The following is a 21,339-nucleotide window of genomic DNA, read 5'->3' as shown; positions in this document are numbered from 1 at the left end:
GAGGCTCTTCACGTGGTATGGGAAGCTATAATTTAACCTGTATATAATTCAATGTTAACCAGGATATTCAAAAGCATTGTAAAATAAAATAGAAATAAATGCGATGGTGTAACCACTGTTGCAGTAATACATTTAACTGAACACAAGAAATATGTATAATGCAACCCTTGTTCAGTGAATATTATCCATGTAAAAAGACGTATCTGGCCATTTTTAATATCTTTTAAAAATATCTTTCATATGAGGATTCATTCTAAAATAGATTAAAAACTGTTCATCAGGGTACAGATTCCTCAACTTTTCAGAATGCTCACTCTATTCACTAAACTAAGATTTCAAACTCATCAAAAAATTTTCATATTATTATTTTTCCAAGCACTTTAAAGAGAGAAATTACTATAGAAATGAGTCATTCTCCTTAAGATCAGAAGGGTTTACCCTGGTATCTCCATCCAAGCATATTTCCTTGCCCTGTTATTGTTAGTTGCCATCAAGTCAATTTTCTACTCAAAGTGACCACATGTGACAGGGTAGAACTTCACCACAGGATTTTCTTGACTGTAATCTTTACAGAAGCTGATTACCAGGTCTGTCTCACAAGGAGCCGCTGGGTGGGTTCAAATAGTCAACCTTTCTTTTGTTTAGCAGCCAAACAGTTAACCATTGAGTCCATAGGGCTCCTTTCTGGTACCTAGTAAGCTCTAATTTCTTATTAGTACATATGTTCAGACTCTAAAAACTATTTTCTCCCATTATAAATTAATTTCTTGATAGAAATACATCCTGTCTAAATGCATGCTATTTAAAACAAGAGCTTTGGAACATAGACCTCTCTCGGAAAACTGCATCACGAACTTCTGGACCTTAAAAACCCAAATTTAGACAGTATAGTTCTCACTTAAGACCAAGCCTAAACCCTCTCCATCCCTCTCTCTCTCACATGAACACACTTGCACACATACACACACATGTGCACACACACTTACCTTTAGTAAGAAAAAGTTAAGAAAACAATTTAATATGTTATCCCTTTTCAAATATGTTATCCTTTTAAATATGTTTTCTCCTTCAAATTTTTTGTTGATGTTTTCTCTAATGGAAGGCATGCTGATTAAAGGACCAGTTCAGAACTTTTGTTAAGACTTATGGATTATCTGGAATTCCATATGTCCCAGCAGACCCTGGACATTATAAATCCTGTGGATATGAGTCAATGATAAAATCATTTTTTAAATTTTATTTCTTGAAAATTTGCAAAACATGAGATAAAATGTGAAGGCAGCTGGCAATGACTGCACATACATTTTATTCTAGTCTCCTCCTTAGCCTTTTTATTATTTTCCATGAAACTTTTCAAAACATGGCACGATGCATTCTTTCTTACCACAAGAGCAATACTTGCAGTCCAAATAAATAAAGCCAAGGGATTTTTTTATCTCAGGAAAATTACCACATCAATGCATTCTTCACTACTGTAAAAGCAGTACTGATAGGCCAAATTAAAAAAATAAATAAATAAAGGGTTTTGAATCTCAGGAAAATTACCACGACTATGTAGCCTTCATTATAGCAAACGCACTACTAACAACTAAGAAACAGAAAGAGTTGCCCTGGAATTCTGCAGAACTCCTCACAGCAGTGTGTTCCACCTGCTACACGTGGAAGCAATGATTAGGCACTAAAATTATATGCGGGGTAAGAATAATTAGTAGGATTTCAAGTCTCTTGAAAATCACCACTGCAAGGCAGTATTCCTCATTACAAAGGCATCATTTACTGTTCAGAAGCTAGAAAAGCAGAGATCCAGTAACAATGAATGGCGTCAGGGAGAAATTGGTCACTATGGCTGAATGAAGTTTGGGAATAGCTTATTCTCACAATAAGTACTTTCTCAGGAGAACATTGTAACTGGAAAACATAGTAAGGAGGCTTATCTCACAGACATAAAGGCAAATCTGTCCAAAGTTCAGAAAATTCACACATCTAGGAAGTATAACCTAAGCTCAATCTGCACAAAAATGAGGCTCCAACTCAGGGCTCTTGAGTTTGATGCATTTTAAAAGACTCCCACTTTGAGGCTAAATGCATTAAAATCAGGCTACCTCCTTCCCTAAAAGCTCCAGGAGCAAAAAAGTGGTTGGGATAACATATGTCCCAAGAGTCACGAAAGGGTTATCTAAGCAACTTTACTTTGATTTAATTGAACAAATATGTGGGCACTCAGTACATTTTTGTTAAGTATATTAAGATGACAATTTAATTGTTATACATTTTATTCTCTCTAAAATTCTTGCAGATATCTTCTATGTCTCATCAAAAGGGAATAATTTGGCAGCTACCTATAGTTGGCTTTGGCTTACTAACAAAAACTATACTGGTGCTCACCTGCATCTAACTGTGGTCATGTACAAGGTGGTAGCACAGGGGTTGAGAGCTTGGCTGCTAACCAAGAGGTCAGCAGTTCAAATCTACCAGACACTCTTTGGAAACCCTAGAGGCAGTTTTACTCTGTCCCATAGGGTGGCTATGAGTTGGAATTGACCCAATGGCAATGGGCTTGCCTTTCTGGTTTACATCCACTTAGCCAAACAATGCAAGAAAAAATACTTGTTACCACCTGTGGCTGGGTTTGTCAGTTAAGAATCCGCTTTATGTTGATGAAGGAGCTCTGGTGGTGCAGTGGTTAAAGCGATCGACTGCTATCCAGTAGGTGGTTTGAAACCACCAGCAGCTCCATGGGAAAAGATGTGGCAGTCAGCTTCCATAAAAATTTACAGTCTTGGAAACCCTATGGGGTCACTAGGAGTTGGAATCGACTGATGACAGTGGGTTTGGGTGGGTTTTATGTTAATGAAGAGGTGATTTAAATCATCCTTTAACCTACTATAATAGACCCTCATCACCAAAGAATAAAAAGAAGTCCATTCATAGGGGGCGTGAATTATTCTCGAAGCTTTAGGAGCCATTTGAACACTGTCCTCATGCCTGCTTAAGAAATTGTCTATGGGATTCTTATTTAGGCTTGAAATCCATTGATTGTTTTACCATAGGCAAATTCCTTCCAGAATTGTCAAATTCCATCAAGTGATATGTTCAAAAAATAATTATCTATTAGGTAGTGGCACTGTAAATGCAAAAATTAATAAAAGACTCCCTTCCATCAATGAACTCAATGTAGAGTTCTGTGAGACAAACAGAAAATTACAAGAGAGAAAGGCTCCACATCTGTCATCTACCTAATCAGGGAAGAAATGGTCCTGGCTAAAAACAGATGCCACCTGATAGCATCTACCTCCCAGGAAGCATTTATTTTGATGCAGAATTACTTTATATATTTTTGATAAAACTTCACTGAACACAGAAGCACTTTGGTGTTCATTACACCATCCAATCCCCTTACTTCAGAAACATCTCTGTATAAATGGTGTACTGGGAAACCTACTTTACTCTCTATTCACTCTCTGAAGTAGTCATTCATGGTTCATATGACCACTCTAGGGTTCAAGTTCTCTTATCTGAAAATGAGAATGCAAATCACTTCACAGATATAAAGTCTGGCTTCAACGCTACTTTTAAAAATCTCATGATTCATTAAAACACTTCATAGTCACTGTACCCCAAACCTCTATTAGGTGCTTAAGTGCTGCCCAAGCATTATCAACAACTACTCACGCACCTCTCACAGGAAATACTCACACTGTGAAGGGCATGTGTTCACGTAGCAAATGCCAAAGGTACAGAGCTTTAAATAATTATGATATGCACACTTAAAACAGGTCCCCATTGTCAGATTTATGTAAGTACCACCAATTTTGAATGTGCATTTAGCATCTATACACTTACTTTACCTACAAAACTGACAGAATTTCAAAACGGTATTATAAGACTTATTTTCCACCTAAATCACTTCTCACCAAGAGGTAACTAAAATAGAAAACATACAATAAATCAGTCAAATGCAATAGGGCACATAATAACTATTTTAGTACTGAAAATGCTATATAATATATTGTAGAAATTAATGGCTGCCTATGTGGTTGTTCTAATTAATATGTTGAATACCTAGACTAAGGAAAAGTCTTAGTTAAAAAACACCTGTATCAGTACAAAGCCATTGTTAGAAGGCAATTCAAAACTTAAAGTGGAACTAATTGGCCCATATTGAGTATATAAGAAAAAATTAATCAAACTTTTCAAAATTGTAAAATGATATCTCAAGGCCGGTTTAAACTTTTGATGAATTTAATGCACGTGTACTGCTAATTCGACTCTACAGCTTTTCCAGCTTTTAAAGTAGATTATTTCACTTTAAAGCCTGTAATGAAGCAAAAGAGAATTACTGAAATAATTAATCAATATCTGTCCATAGTTATAAAAATAGTACCAGTGTTCTTTACAAAGAGCAACATCTACTAAGAAAGTACGATATATTGAATTTTTTTCCCTCTTTGTGTACAAAAAAGAGATTTAGTAGCTATCTTCCTGTCATTAAAGGAAAAAGGGACCACATCTTAACCTGGACCTCACAAGCCTTTCATGTCTGCCTGGACAAGAGTCATTAAGTCATATAAGGGGAAAAAGGGTCGATATAGACTTACAATCTACAAAATGAGAAGTCAACATGCAAAATTAAAAAAAAGTCTTAATTATATAAATATTTTTTATATGTATATATACATATATATATATATTTCTGACTCTTATAAAACCTATATGTCAAGTATTGCTGAGCTGAGCTGAAAGGTGTCCAAGTAGCCAATTAAGACAGCAAGCCAAAATGAAAGTAACAGTCAAGTCCTAATCACTTAGTATAATCTTATAAGCAAGACATAACCCCAGAGAATTATGCCTGGCTCCCCCCATTCCATATTCCCCTAGGAATAGCATCTGGGCAAGGATCAGGTGGATCAATGGAAATATGGGGATCACTGGTCTGCCAAGAAAGCCCTGAACAAAACACCTCTGCAGTTTTATGGATCCTAGAGGGGGAAGGAGCTCTGGTGGTGCAATGGTTATGTATTCAGCTGATAACTGAAAGATTGGTTATTGGAACCCACCAGACACTGCCAGAGAAAGAGGTGACAATCTGCTTCTGTAAAGATACATCCTTGGAAAACCCATGGGGCAGTTCTACCCTGTCCTCTAAGGTTGCTATTAGTTGGAGTTGAATTGGCTGCAATGGATTTCGTTTGGTTTGGAGACTAAGGAGAAAGTGAGGGGGAAATGCTAGGATTGGAAAAGTAGTGAGTATTGTGTCAGAGTGGAGAAAAATGCCGTCAAGACTTCACCTCCTTCTCCCTGATAAGGAAGCTTCAACAGAAACACCTAAAGAAGGCCTTTGAGACATTAATACGTAAAACATGACAACATTAAAATTAAAAAAAAAAAAGGGACTAAAATATGTAGTCATAGATCTTTCATATGGAGAGGAAGTCAAGGTGATATAAAGAAATAAATGATTGGTTTAAACTTAGAAAAATAGGGGTAAATATTAAGGTAACCACAAAGGAAACTAACAACCTTACACATCAAAATAAAAAAAAAAAACATAAAAACTCAGCAAATACAAAAGCAAGAACAATGAAAAAAATGAAAAGAAGATACATAAAGAAAAATGACCGCACAGAAAACTAAGTAGAATAAGAAACTGTCAACAACACACACACACAAAAAGATATCAAAACGACAGCACTAAACTCATACCTATCCATAGTTACACTGAATGTAAATGGACTCAATGCACCAATAAAGAAACAGAGAGTGGCAGAGTGGATTAAAAAAAAAAAAAAAACCCACAATCCCTCTATATGCTGCCTACAAGAAACACACCTTAGACTTAAAGGCACAAACAAACTAAAACTCAAAGGATGGAAAAAAAAAATATATATATATGTATATATATCAAGCAAACAACAATCAAAACAGAGCCGGAGTGGCTATATTAATTTCTGACAAAATAGATTTTAAGCTAAAATATACCACAAAGGATAAGGAAGGACACTATATAATGATTGAAGGGTCAATACAACAAGTAGACATAACCACAATAAATATTTATGCACCCAACGACAGACCTCCAAAATACATAATACAAACTCTAGCAGATTGAAAAGAGAAATAGGCGCCTCCACAATAAGAGTAGGGGACTTCAACAAGCCACTTTCAGTGAAGGAGAGAATATCCAGAAAGAAGCTCAATAAGGACATGGAAGATCTGAATGCTCCAATCAACAGCTTGACCTCATAGACATATCAGGATACTCCACCCAACAGCAGCCAAGTATACTTTCTTTTCCAATGTACGTGGAACATTCTCCAAAATAGACCACATATTACACCGTAAAGCAAAGCATCAAAATACTACAAAGCATCTTTTTTGATCATAAAGCCATAAAAGTGGAAATCAATAACAGAAAAAGCAAGGAAAAAAAAGCACGTGGAAACTGAACAACACCTTGCTCAAAAACAACTGGGTTATAGAAAAATTAAGGATGGAACAAAGAAATTAACAGAACCAATTGTGAATGAAACTACATCTTATCACAACTTTGGGACAGTAAAAGTAGTGCTCAGAGGTCAGTTTACAGCAATAAATGCACACATCCTAAAAGAAAAAGGGACCATAATCAAAACATTAACCCTACAACTCGAACAAATAGAAAGAGAACAGCAAAAGGAATCCTCGGGCACCAGAGGAAAGCAAATAATAAAAATTAGAGCAGAGTTAAATGAAATAGAGAAGTGAAAAACAATTGAAAGAGTTAACAAGACCAAACCGTGGTTCTTTGAAAAGATTGACAAAGTTGATAAACCATTGGAACAAAAGAAAAACAAAAGAGGAAGCAAATACCCTGAATAGGAAATGAGATGGGTGATATCACAACAGATGCAATGAAAATTAAAAGAATCATAAAAGAATTCTATAAGAAATTATACTCTAACAAATTTAAAAACCTAGAGAAAAAGGGACAAATTTCTGGACACACAATACCTATCTAAACTATCACAGACAGAGGTAGAAAGAGTAAATAAACCTATAACAGAAGGAGAGGTTTTAAAGGTCATTTAAAAACTCCCAACAAAAAAAGGCCTTGGCCCTGATGGCTTCACAGGAGAATTCTATTAAACTTTAAGAGAAGAGTTAACACCACTAGTACTGAAGGAATTTCAGTGTAGAAAAGGATGGAATACTCCCAAACTCATTCTATGAAGCCAGCATAACTCTCATACCAAAACCAGGTAAAGACACCACCAAAAAAAAAAAAAAAAAAAATACAGACCAATATGCCTCATGAACTTAGACACAAAAATCCTCAACAAAATTCTAGCCAATAGAATTCAACAACATATCAGAAAAGCAATTCACCATGACCAAGTGGGATTCATACCAGGTATGTATGCAGGGATGGTTCAACATTAGAAAAACAATGTAACCCATCACATAAATAAAACAAAAGACAAGACCCACATGATCTTATCAATTGTTGCAGGAAAGGCATTTGAAGAAGTCCAATGCCCATTGATGATAAAAACTCTCAGCAAAATACAAATAGAAGGGAAATTCCTCAACATGATAAAGGGCATTTATACAAAGCCAACAGCCAACATCATCCTAAATGAAGAGAGTGTGAAACATTACCTTTGAGAATGGGAACCAGGCAGAGATGCCCTTTACCACCACTCTTATTCAACTTTGTGCTGGAAGTCCTAGCCAGATCAGTTAGGCTAGAAAAAGAAATAAAGGGCATCCAAATTGGTAACGAAGAAGTAAAACTATCTCTATTTGCAAGAAACTTCTTAGCTTTTGATTTAGCACAGTTGTGCTGACTTCCCATGTATTGTGTGTTGTTCTTCCCTTCACCTAAGATAATACTTGTCTACTATCCAGTTATTAAATTTCCCTCTCCCTCCTTCCCCACCCTCGTAACCATCAAAGAATGTTTTCTTCTGTGTTTAAACCTTTCCTTGAGTTCTTATAGTAGTGGCCTCATACAATACTTGTCCTTTTGTGACTAATTTCCCTCGGCATAATGCATTCCAGATTCATCCATGTTAGAAGATGTTTTGTGGATTCATTGTTGTTCTTTATCATTTTGTAGTATTCCATATACCATAACTGTTTATCCATTCATCCCTTGATTGGCACTTAGTTTGTTTCCATCTTTTTGTTATTGTGAACGGTGCTGCAATGAACATGGATATGCATGTGTTTATTCATGTGAGGGCACTTATTTCTCTAGGATATATTCCAAGGAGTGGGATTGCTGGATCATATGGTAGTTCTATTTCTAGATTTTTAAGGGAATGCCAAATCGATTTCCAAAGTGGTTTTACCATTTTACATTTCTACCGGCAGTGTATAAGTATTTCAGTCTCTCCACAACCCCTCCAACATTTATTATTTTGTGGTTTTTGGATTGATGGTAGCCTTGCTGGGGAGGGATGACATCTCATTGTAGTTTTGATTTACTTTTCTTTAATGGCTAATGATCAGGAGCATTTCCTTATGTATCTGTTAGCCACCTGATGTGTTGTGAAACCAACAGAAGAACTTAGGTTTTCACTCTTTGCTAGGGCTTCTCAAACTTTTTCTCCCTCCATGTTGTTTACAAGAATTACACACTTGTATCTCTAACTTCCTTCATTTACATAAGTTGTTCTTAATAAGAATGGACATAAATGCTGTATACTTAAATACTTTCCATATACACACCTTCCTGATTTCCGAAATAAACCCCAATTAAAACTTCTGGATGTTATACCCTTTAAATCCTCGCTTCATAAGTATGGTCTCAGGACCAGACGTGTCTGCATCATACTAGAGCTTATTAGAAATGTAGGACCTAGGGCCTTACTCAAGCCTACTTAATTCTTATGATTCACTGTCAATATTCTTTGGTCAAATCAAATGTGACTAGTGTTCCAGGATGCCAAGAATCGCCATGAAACTATCTCTGGCCACTTAGTTCATAAGCGGTGTTCGTTTGCATATGTCTTGATGCTGAGAAGAGGAAGATGCTATTTCTATCTAAGATACTACATTCTACTGGAACATTTTGAAGACATAAAAAAATGCATTGAACAAATCACTTTTGCCATTGATGAGTGTTTTTAAAACTGAGGTAATTGCTTAATGATCCAGGTAAAAATAGCCCATACCCAGTGCAGTCAAGTAGATTCCGAGTGCCTGGCGGATTCGAACCACCAACCACCAGGGTTTCATTTAAAAATAGATTTTTAAAAAGATTGGTGAAAGCCTCAGTTGCTTAGCAATATGTGATTTGTTGTCCTTTATCGATTAGTAAATTTATCAACTATGATTGTGCCAAAATTAATTATTCTGAGAACCATAGTAGAAGGCTGTCATATACTACATGAATTTCTCATTCTTTTATATTCAGTGTTCACTCTGCTGTTCTCCTAAAAGAAGTATCCTAGATTCCTATAAACTAGGCCAGTATCAGTTATACAACCTTATTCTGTGTGGTAGATGTATAAGGAGAGTTAAGAGTACTTACAGTGTTGACAACAATAAATGAGGCAACACGATGAATTCACACCAACATCCTTCATGACAGGATTTAAAACTACCTCTCTAGCTCCCTTGTTCTACGTGTCTACTCCACTACATGGCAATTGACGTTATTTAGACATACCAGACCCTTCCATATCTTTTTGCTTTTGCCCATAGCAAATCCTTGAGTAAGAATATCCTCCTCCTAGCTTCTTCCTTTCTATCATAGAATATCTTATTATATTATAGTAATATTTTATGTGCCTGCTTCTCCCACTACGCTAGGCGCTTCTCCAGAATAGAGGCAGAGTAGGATCCATTCTGGCACTCTATTAGCACCATACTTAATACATGCTGTGCTCTCAACAATGCTTTTTAAATGAAGGAATTAATTTTTCATCAATTGGCCTTAAGATAAATTCATCCATGCAAAGTCTTCTTTTTATTTTTTTATTGCACGCTTTGTAGCAACCGCAACAGCAACAACAGATATTTATTGAGGACTTATCTAGTTCTAGGCACTGTGCTAATAGCTTTCCATTCATTATTTATCCCATTTAATCCTCATGACAGTCCTTTGAGGTAGGCACAATTATTATTCTTATTTTAGGATAAGGATACTGAACAAAGAGAGATCATACATACAACAAATGGTAGTATCAGCCTAAAAACTCAGGCCTTCTGACTCCAGTGCCTGCTCATTGAACACGTACAAAAAGCAACCTCCCACAAGATTCATATGAGGGTTAATAAAACACTTTAGCTACCAGTATAAATAACAAAACATCTGAAAATAATCTGCCTATTAACTGCGCATATAAATGACTCTTCATCAGAAAGTTTCCCATGCTTTTATACTTCCCATCCTGTAATGTATTTATTAATGCATTATGCTCTTTTGATAGAAAGAGATCCCATTACTTACTTTGGTATGATTCTATTCATATATGCCCCTAGTTTTTTACTATATTATAATTTATCAACCATCCTATCTTATTGTATAAGACCATGGAATAAAAAAAAAGGGTTAAAATTTTAACTCTAATTCTTGAATATAAGAAGCAGCTGTTATCTTTTTTTAATCATACTTTGATTAATTGTACTAGTATTTCATTTAAAATTTACAAAAATTTTGCATACCCACACACTCACACACAAAAATCTACCCTGTTCTAAAATTTCCTTTTATTTCTATGAATGCCGTGTAAAATTCAGTTATACCAATATTATGGTTTCATTGTTACTAAGTTAGCCAGAAAGGGGTAAAGTGAGTTAAAATTTAGTCACCATAGAAGTCAGAACAGTATTTACGTATGGGGTATGGAGAAGAAAAAGAAAACTTTGGAGGGATAAAAAAAGGTTTTATATCTTGACTGGTTTCTTGGCCATCCAAAAATATTTCTTTTCATCCTAATTTGGCCAATACCATTCTATTTTCCATTCTCCTTGAGCTAGTCTTCCCATGTTATTAACTGTGTCTCACTTAGCCTGATTGGTTTACACTATTATGGTCAAAATTGTATTTATCTTAGTTAATCATCTTACAAGACTACTAAACACCTATCTTCCCTCCATATTATTGACAGTATAAACAAGTGTTTCATTGTGGGCTAGGAAAAATTAATTCCTTAGGTTTTTAAAAATATTTTGCTACATCAAGCTTACAGAAAAAAAAAAAAAAGTATTGCTTCGAATGAGACTCAAGGTTTCTAGGATATTAATTGATATGACTTTGCTCAATAATAGCATTGTCTTGTTGCTATGTTCCTGGGAGACTAACCGATACAACCTTGGATGACAATATGACCTATAGTATTCATGGTTGGAAGGAGGTGAAAAACATTGTTCTCTCCTTCTTCCTGGAATGGAGAATCTTACAGAATGCATTAGCCCACTGATTCATTCATAAACTTTATCTATGCACCCACTCTATGCCAGGCACTGGGCTAGGTTTAGTGATTATCCAGGAAAACTTCACATGATCTCTACCCTAAGGGAGTTCAAGGTCTAGTGGAGAAAGATAATAATCCTTGAAAAACTTCTGTGACAAACCACAAATTCCAAGGCCATTTTACTAGGAATTATTCAAACAGCACTGGTGGTGCAGTGGTTAAGAGCTCGGCTGCTAACCAAAATGTCTGCAGTTCAAATCCACCAGCTTCTTCTTGGAAACCCTGTGGGGCAGTTCTACTCTGTCCTATAGAGTCGTTATGAGTAGGAATTGACTCGATGGCAACGGGTTATTCAAACAGCAGCACTTTAAAAAATATGCAACAATTTTTAAAGATAATTTGTGTCTCACATTTGTGAGACAATATTGGACAATATTCTTGTCATTTACAAACATGACGTTCTGTGAGTAATGTCAAGCAACTAATTTTTTATAATTTGATAATTTTTGCATGAGGTTAAATTTTGTATCACTTATAGACCAACTTTAATGTAATGTTTACTATTAAAAATATTATGAAAATTGAATTTTAGCTAAGCTTAACCTTTATTGACTTTGTTACATGCTATTTTCTTATTATTTCCAAATATTTTACAGAAAGACGTAGATTTTGTTTTGTTTATTGCAACAACAAATTCTCTCCCAAATCCTATGAGCTGAACTTATTTATTTAAAATCATATTGAGGTAAAATGTAAGGTTAACCTATAATTCAGAATATGATGTGCCTAGTTTTTTTTTTTTTTTTTAGTCTCATGCTAATACTGTGTTTAATTATTTTCAAGTGTTTTTAGACTGTAAAAATGGAGTGAGTGCAGTCTTCCATGAATTCTGGTACATCCATATGACGTCAAGTGTACTGGTCAGTATTCATTCCAGCACATGGCTCTACCAAACCAGATGTTTTTAGATTTTTCAATGAAAATCCATACCAAAAAAAAAAAAAAAAGTTTCTTCTGGAAGTCATATATCTTGAATACCAGAAAAAAATTCTAGTGATTTATTTAAATGTTACTATATTATTCTTAGTGATTTTCTCTTTATTTGATTTGCTTTGAACCTTTTCTCATTCTATTTTCTTTGCTGGCCTTAAGGTCTATTCATTTTCCTAATATGATATTTTTAAGATATAAAACATTATTTACCTGTTTGGAAAAAAGAATCTAAAATACAGTGGTCTTATCAAGTTGCTCAGATTCCAAAGAAGTGGATGGAAATGATATATCCTGAAGGGGTTGTAGAAATAGAAAGAGGTGATACATTTCTATAGTGGATTCTGTAATGCACTACCACTTTAGAACTAAAGGGTTCAAGAGGTGGGTAGCTCTGAGGTGTCAAATCTCTTGAGAACTGCCTTGCCTGAAGAGCATCCTCCTGCTCAAAGTCATGCCACGTTTTCTCAGAGTAGCCTGCATCCAATGACCGATAGATATGCAGGTATAGGACAAAAGCAGGTGTCTTAGTTTCTTAGTGATGCTAATACAACACATAGGTGACTTTAAACAAAAACCCAAACCAAACCTAGTGCTGTCTTTAACACACAGAAATTTATTTTCTCAGAGTTGTGGAAGCTAGAAGTTCCAGTTCAGGGCACTGGCTCTAGAGGAAGGCTCTCTCAGCCTACTCTGAGGGAAGACTTTGTCTCCGCTTCTCTAGAGTCCTCAGTGTTCTTTGGAGATCTCCACATGGCATCTATCTTTACTGCATTTGTGCTTCCTTGTTTCTGTACCTAATCTGCACTTTTTATATTTCAAAAGTGATGGCTTAAAATACACCCTACACTTGTATAGCCAAATTATCATAGTGAAGAAAGCCCTATTCCCAGATGGGATTACATAGTCATGTATAAGGATTAGGGTTTACAACATATACTTTGGGGAGAACACAATTCAATCCATAACACTGAGCCTCCTTGCTCAAACTTATAACACCTTGGCACAATTCAAAGATCCATCCAAGATTCAGTGACCCTGCGGGTCATCTGAGGTCTTTGTTGAGACCACATCACAGCCCATCTCTGTTGTCTGCCAGGCCCTGATTCCTTCAACAGCCATCTAGTAGATTCTGACTCAGAGTGACCCCATATGGTTTCCAAAGGCTGTAAATCTCTATGGAAGCAGACTGCCACATCTGTCTCCCATGTAGCCTCTGATGGTTTCAAACCGCTGATCTTCAGGTTAGTAGTCCATCGCTTTAACCACTGTGCCACCAGGGGTCCTGGTTAGTACCTACAGTGCACCCTAAAATTCCTCCTGCATACTAATCCCCATCTCAGACTCTGTTTACAGGGGAACACAACTTGTGAGGAGCCCGGTCATGCAAGCCCTAAAACCAAAAAAAAAAAAAAAAGACTTTTGCCATCGTGTTGACTGCAATTCATAGTGACACTTTAGGACACAGTAAAACTGTTCCATAGGGTTTCTAAGGTTGTAGATCCTTAAGGGAGCACACTGCCCTATCTTTCACCCATGGAGCAGAGAGTTGGTTTGAAATGCCAACCTGTCAGTTAGCAGCCGAGGTCTTAACCACTCTACCACCAGGGCTCCTGTGCAAACACTAGGAGAGGTTCAATAGGCTTAACCATTATCCTGAAGAACCTAAGTCTGGTGTCTAATACATTGGTGAGAAAGCAAGCTGCATTCTCAGCCAAAAGTTCAACACGATTTTATATCTACTTAAGCATGTGAAAGGAAACCCTGGTGGCATAGTGGTTAAGTGCAAGGGCTGCTAACCAAAAAGCTGGCAGTTCAAAGCCACCAGGTGCTTCTTGGGAACTCTATGGGGCAGTTCTACTCTGTCCTATAGGGTCACCATGAGTTGTAATGGACTCGACGGCAATGGATTTGTAAGCATGTAAAGGAAGTGTTTTTTTTTTTTTTTTTTTCTTTTCACCCTCTACTTAATCAACCATTGCAGAGAAATTTACTTCATAGCCTTTGACTAAAATGGCAAGACATCATTCGAGAGAATGATATTTTTCTAGAGAAGATTAACAGGGCTCAGATGTTGTTAAAAAACAAAACAAAAGAAACGATGCCAACTGTAAAAAAAAAAAAAATGGCATGGCGGGGTATTAGAGGTCCTCTTCTAACTTCAGGAGGGAGAGAAGGAACTAATCAATATCAACACCTGAAGGCTGATTGCTATGAAGTGAAGGTTAGACATACTTCCTGTCTACAATCTTTTTACCAATTCTGAGGCCACCTGCCCCTTCCATGGCACTCTCTATTCCTCTGCTGGGTTCAGTAACTCATTTCAATGGCCACCCAGAACTCACAGACCATATTCACAGTTACGGGGTTTATTAGGGAAGTAACAAGTTAAAACTCAGGATCAGAAATAACTGAGTATACTGTCCTTCAATCAGGACAGTTTTTCTCAGCCTTGCCCACACTCTGGCCTCTACCTGACCTCTTAGCCCCTCAGCTTGGTCTCTGCCCTGCACCAACAAGTATTACAAAGCTCTTTGCCTCCGCCAACAAATGCCCAGATGTACCCCACACTGCCAAGAAGCCTCTTGTCCAAAGGTGCTCAGGTCTCTTGCTCTGTGGGTCTGCAAATCCACTGTAACCACCTTTCTTAGTGGGCTGGGAAGCTCATGCCACCACCTCATGCCAGTCTTCTAGTTCTGCTGTCGCCATCTCTCTGCTGCCGCTTCTCGGCTATCTTGTGTCATCTCTTGTGTTACAGCTCTCTCTGTCTCCTGGGTCTAGAAGGTTCTCAGTTCAGGAACCTGGTTCCCAAGGATGAACTCTGCTCATGTCTCTCCTTCTTGGTGGTAATGAGGTTACCCCCCTCCCCGCCACCGCCTGCCTCTGGGATGGCTCATTTTAAGCAGAGTTAGGGTTCCATATACCTTATTTGTATAGCCCCACCCCACAAGGGTGCCATGCAACTTATTTGCATTATTAGAAAGTTATTCAACCCCCTTGATGAGCCACGAGTACCTTGTTTGCATAGCCCCCCCCCAATCATTTGGAGGAAGTTACAAGACCATGGCAAGACAGACCATATAAAAGCGATCCATAATACCACAGTTATGTCTAGTAAAAATTACTGCAAATGCACATAATGATCTTTTCTCACTTTGAGAAAAGCAATCACCTGGTCCATGATCCTATCTTCTCCTCTATGTTTCTCTTCCATGTTCGATTAACAAAAAAGGGAAAAAAAAGCACATGCTGATATAGAATTACAGTTCACAACAATTCAGAAAGGAAAGTAGAATTAGGTTATTTCATTTAGTCCCATTATTTTAAAGTTCAACCACATGTCTGTCAGTTTGCTGTACTGTGCTGTGGTGACTTGTGTGTTGCTGTGATGCTGGAAGCTATGCCTGCTGTATTTCAAATGCCACCATGGTCACCCATGGTGGACAGGTTTCATCAGAGCTTCCAAACTAAGACACTAAGAAAAAGGACCTGGTGGCCTAATTCTGAAAAAAAGAAAATCAGCCAGAGAAAATCTTGTGAATAGCAGAATATGGTCTGATATAGTGTCAGAAGATGGGCCTCAGGTTGGAAGGCATTCAAAACACAACTGGGGAATAGTTGCCTCCTCAAAGTAGAGTCGACCTTAATGACATGGTTGGAGTAAAGCTTTCAGGACTTTCATTTGCTGGTGTGGCACAACTCGAAATGAGTAAGAAACAGCTGCGAATATCCATTAATAATTGGAACATGGAATATAAGAAGTATAGATGTAGGAAAATTGGAAGTCATAAAAAATGAAATGGAATGCATAAAGATCAATATTATAGGCATTAGTGAGCTGAAATGGACTGGTATTGGCCATTTTTAATCAGATAATCATATGAACTACTATGCTGGGAAACACAAATTGAAGAGGAACAACGTTTCATTCATTGTCAAAAAAAGCATTTCAAGGTCTATCCTGAAGTACAAGGATGTCAGTGATAGAATAATATCCAGATGTATATAAGGAAGGCCAGTTAATAGAGAATGCCACAGATGAAGAAATTGAAGATTTTTTTATAAACTCCTGAACTCTGAAATTGATCACTCATGCAGTCAAGATGCATTGACAATTAACAATGACTGGAATGTGAAAACTAGAAACGAAAAAGTATCTGTAGTTGGAAAATATGGCCTTGGTGATAGAAACCACTCTGGATATAGCATGATAGAATTTTGCAAGACCAGTAACTTATTCATTGCATATACCTTTTTTCAACAACATAAACAAGGTCTATATGTGTGTGGACCTCACCAGTTGGGACACACAGGAATCCAATCAACTAAACCTGTAAAAGGAGATAATGGAAAACTCAATATCATCAGTAAGAGTAAGGCCAGGGGCTGACTGTTGAACAGACCATCAATTGCTCATACTCGAGTCTAAGTTGAAGCTGAAGAAAATTAAGTCCACAAGAACCAAAGTATGACCTTGAGTATATTCCACTTAATTTGGAGGCCATCTCAAGAATAAATTTTACACATTGAAAACTAAGGACCAAAGACTAGACAAGCTGTGGAATGACATCAAGGACATTATACATGAAGAAAGCAAAACGCCATTAAAAAGACAGGAAAGAAACAAAAAAGCAAAACATGTGTCAGGAGAGACCCTGAAAATTGCTCTTGAACATACCAAAAAACCAAACTAAACCCAGTGCCGTCGAGACGACTCTGACTCATAGTGACCCTGTAGGAGAGAGTAGAACTGCTCCATAGAGTTTCCAAGGAGTGCCTGGTGGATTCAAACTGCTGACCCTTTGGTTAGCAGTCATAGCACTTAACCACTACGCCACCAGGGTTTCCCTCTTGAACGTAAAGCACTTAAAATGAATGGAAGAAATGGTGAGGTAAAAGAGCTGAACAGAAAATTTCAAAGGGTGGCTCAAGAACACACAGTATTATTGTGAAAAGTGCAACTCTGTAGATAGAAAACCAAAAAGGGAAGAACATGCTTTACATTTCTCAACCTGAAAGAACTGAAGAAAAATTCGAGCCTCAAGTTGCAATTTTGATGGATTCTAAGGACAAAATATTGAAAGATGCAGAAAGCATCAAAAAAAGATGAAAGGAATACACATAGTCACTATACCAAAAAGAATTTGTCAACACTCAACAATTTCAAGGGAATAGCATATGATCAAGTACCGATAGTGCTGAAGAAAGAAGTCCAAGCTGCACTGAAAGCATTGGTGAACAACAAGGCTCCAGGAATTGAGAGAAAACCAGTTGAGATGATTCAACAAACGGATATAGTGCTGGAAGTCCTTACTCATCTATGCCAAGAAATTTCCATGACAGCTACCTGGCCAACTTACTGGAAGAAATCCATATTTATGCCCATTCCAAAGAAAGATGACTCCATGGAAAGTGGTTATTATTAAACAATATCATTAATATCACAGGCAAGTAAAATTATTCTGAAGATAATTCAAAAATGGTTGCAGCAATACATGAACAGGGGACCTGACAGTAAGTCAAGCTGGATTCAGAAGGGGGCATGCAATGAGGGATATCATGGCTGATGTCAGATGGATCTTTGCTGAAAGCAAAGAACACCAGAAAAAATGTTTGCTTGTGTTTTATTGACTATGAAATGGCATTCATCTGTGTGGATCATAACAAATTATGGATAACATTGCGAAGAATACGAATTCCAGAACACTTAATTGTGCTCAAGAGGAACCTGTACATAGACCAAGAAGCAGTCATTTGATGAGAACAAGGGGATACTGCATAGTTTAAAATCAGGAAAGGTGTGTGTCAGGGCTGCTTCCTTTCACCATACTTATTCTATCCATATGCTGAGCAAACAATCTGAGAAGCTGGCCTATATGAAGAAGAACGTGGCATCAGGATTGATGAAAGACTCATTAACAACCTGCAATATGCATATGACACAACCTTGCTTGCTGAAAGAGAAGAGGACTTGAAGCACTTGCTAATGAAGATCAAAGACTACAGTCTTCAGTATGAATTACACCTCAACACAAGAAAACAAAAATTTTCACAAATGGACCAACAAGCAACATCATGGTAAACACAGAAAATATTGAAGTTGTCAAGGATTTCATTTTACTTGGATCCACAATCAATTCTCATGGAAGCAGTAGTGGAGAAATAAAGGGAAGTATTTCAATGGACAAATATGCTTCAAAAGCAAAGATGTCACTTTGAGAACTAAGTTGTTCCTGACTCAATCCGTATCTTCTATCACCTCATATCCAGTGAAAGCTTGACAATGAATAAGGAGGACTGAAGAAGAATTGATGCACTTGGACTATGGGGTTGGTGAAGCATATTGAATATACCATGGGCTGCCAGAAGAATGAACAATTCTGTCTTGGGAGAAGTACAGCCACAAGGTTTCTTAAAAGCAAGGATGGTGAGACTTCATCTCGGGTATATTGGACGTGTTATAAGGAGTGACCAGTCCCTGCAGAAGGACAGTATTCTTGGTAAAATAGAGGGTCAGCGAATAAGAGCAAGACCCTCAATGCAATGGATTGACACAGTGGCTGAAAAATGGGCTCAAACATAACAGGGATTTTAGGATGGTACAGGACTGGGCAGTGTTTCATTTGGTTGTACATAGAGTTGCTATGACTAGGAACTGATTCGATGGCACCTAACAACAACAAAATCAATATTTTAAAGATGAAGAATTTGATAACTCATATAGTTAAGTTTCTGATGAAGGACCTGGCAGTGGTTTGTTTCCTAGTGCATGGGGTTGCCATGAGTCAGGGCTGTCTGGATGACAGTTAATGACAACAACAACATATTTAAATTTCAGAGCAGGCACTAGAAGTCTGTATTCCTTCAAAAGGTTGTGCTATATTTTCACCAAAGTTTTGTACACCAAGCAAGCATGTTTTCAAAACTGCCCTCAGATGTATTGTGCAGCACGGTGAGGCAAACGCAACTCAGTAAATAATTATGTGACAGTTTGTAACGTTCTATACTCGACAGCACTGGGGGGTTTATAATGGAAGTAACTGCAAGTTTACCTTTTACAGTTTTAATTAAAATCTCCAGTGGAAAAAATACCTAGGTGCTGTATTTCAGCTTAACATCTTATCTCTTTTATTATTTCACATTTGCATTTTAACTGTGACTACTTAGCACACACACTACAGTTACAATTAATGAATTGCATAATAGATAATTGAACTGTCCACTATGGATAAATGTATGTATATATCTACTAATGTATTTAACTATAAAACTGTAAGTGTTAAATATGGTTTCATCAATGAGAACACAAACATTTTTATTAATATTTTAGGAATATTAATAATAAAGAATTATAATTGCAACAAGACACAGCAAATCATCAAGTAAAGTTGATTAATGCCCTCTGATACAGATTGGAGACACCAAAGGAGTGCATTAATCAGAACTACTGTGTTGCTGTCCTATTCTATTGCTGAAGTTCTCCACAGATTACTCTAACCACTAAATTCTAAATTAACCTCATTAACATATTTTATTACATTAATTTATACCCTAAGGGTTCAATTCTATAGATATTAATTGTATATCTGTGCATTGAAAATACATTTGTCTCAGAGCTGTGTGACCACTTACAACTCAGGCCGTATTTACATTGACTGCCATGGGCCTTTTACAAACTGTACAGCCCATACGTATTCAGAATATATCCTACTTTATGACAATAAAAAAAAAAAAATAGATTGCACAAATCATTTAAGCCTCGGAAAAGGAGACTCATTTCATCTTCTTGGTGACTATTGTGGTGGCTTTTTAATACGCCAACTTGGCTTAGGCTGAAGTTTATTTCCTAGAATCCCTTTACCTATATGTTCACAATCAGAAGGTGTGACAGGAGGGGTTCTTGTATGCTATTTGGAAGGTAGAGTGTGGAACAGTCAAGTTATGGCTCATACACCTTGATCTGCCAGTTCATCTCATTGGCGTGAGACAGAAGTTGGCTTGGTTCTACCGCAGCTTCTCAGACTCTAGGCCAGGTTTGTGCTTAGTTCCTTGACAAAGGACACCAGCTTCACCTGCAGGACACTCGCATCAGCAAAGTGATAGGTAGTGAGAACTGCCAGCTTGCGTTTGTGAGATCCAGCTTGCCCTTGCTCTCCTACATCCCTTGTTCTTCCAACTGTCTGCACTGCAGACTTCAAATTCCAGCATCAGATGCAAAGAGAATCACAGATCACAACATTGTAGGAGGTCAAATTCCTGTTTTAGTGTGTGTATGTGTATATAAACATATTCCGCTTCTCTGACTGAACCTTCAGTGATACGACTATCCTGAATAACTAAAGCAAAAAGACTTTAACTTCAGAATAAAAGAATTTGCTTAAAAAAAAAAAAAGCCTGTACCAGTTTCTTTCTCCTGAACTAATCAAGGAAATGTCCTGATAAACCCATAACTAAGCTTTATTGATAATCCTGAGAGCACACTCATTATCACATATAATTTAATAGATATTTGTTTTTCTAAAGTAGGAAGTCTTCAAACATAATTTTATTGCATTATTTTATTTTATTTCAAACCCCTATAAGTAAGGTAGTAAAAATTTCAGGATAAAACAGAGCATATGCATATTTATTTATGTTAAGAATCATATGAATATAATTATATTAATCTGTATGCTAGTATTATAAAGCTTTAGGTACTAGTAAATAGAAATTGTATCTCTAGTATTTTTTTCTTATACCAAGCTTCATCTTGTACACTCACTAACACTGCTATGTCATTCGTTAAGATGGCACAATGTTTCATTGTACAGAACTGCACCATATATTGGCATACCTGCCCCCGCCAACTAAATTTAAATAGTTATCTCACTAATCATTGAGACAACCAAAACACGCACAGTGTGTATTTGCTCCCCAAATAAGCAATAATCCACCTGGTTAGGAT

The sequence above is a fragment of the Loxodonta africana genome, chromosome 17 (assembly GCF_030014295.1).
Source record: "Loxodonta africana isolate mLoxAfr1 chromosome 17, mLoxAfr1.hap2, whole genome shotgun sequence".
Taxonomy (NCBI): Eukaryota; Metazoa; Chordata; class Mammalia; order Proboscidea; family Elephantidae; genus Loxodonta; species Loxodonta africana.
The sequence above is the reverse complement of the archived record's forward strand: the minus strand, read 5'-3'. Positions refer to the sequence as shown.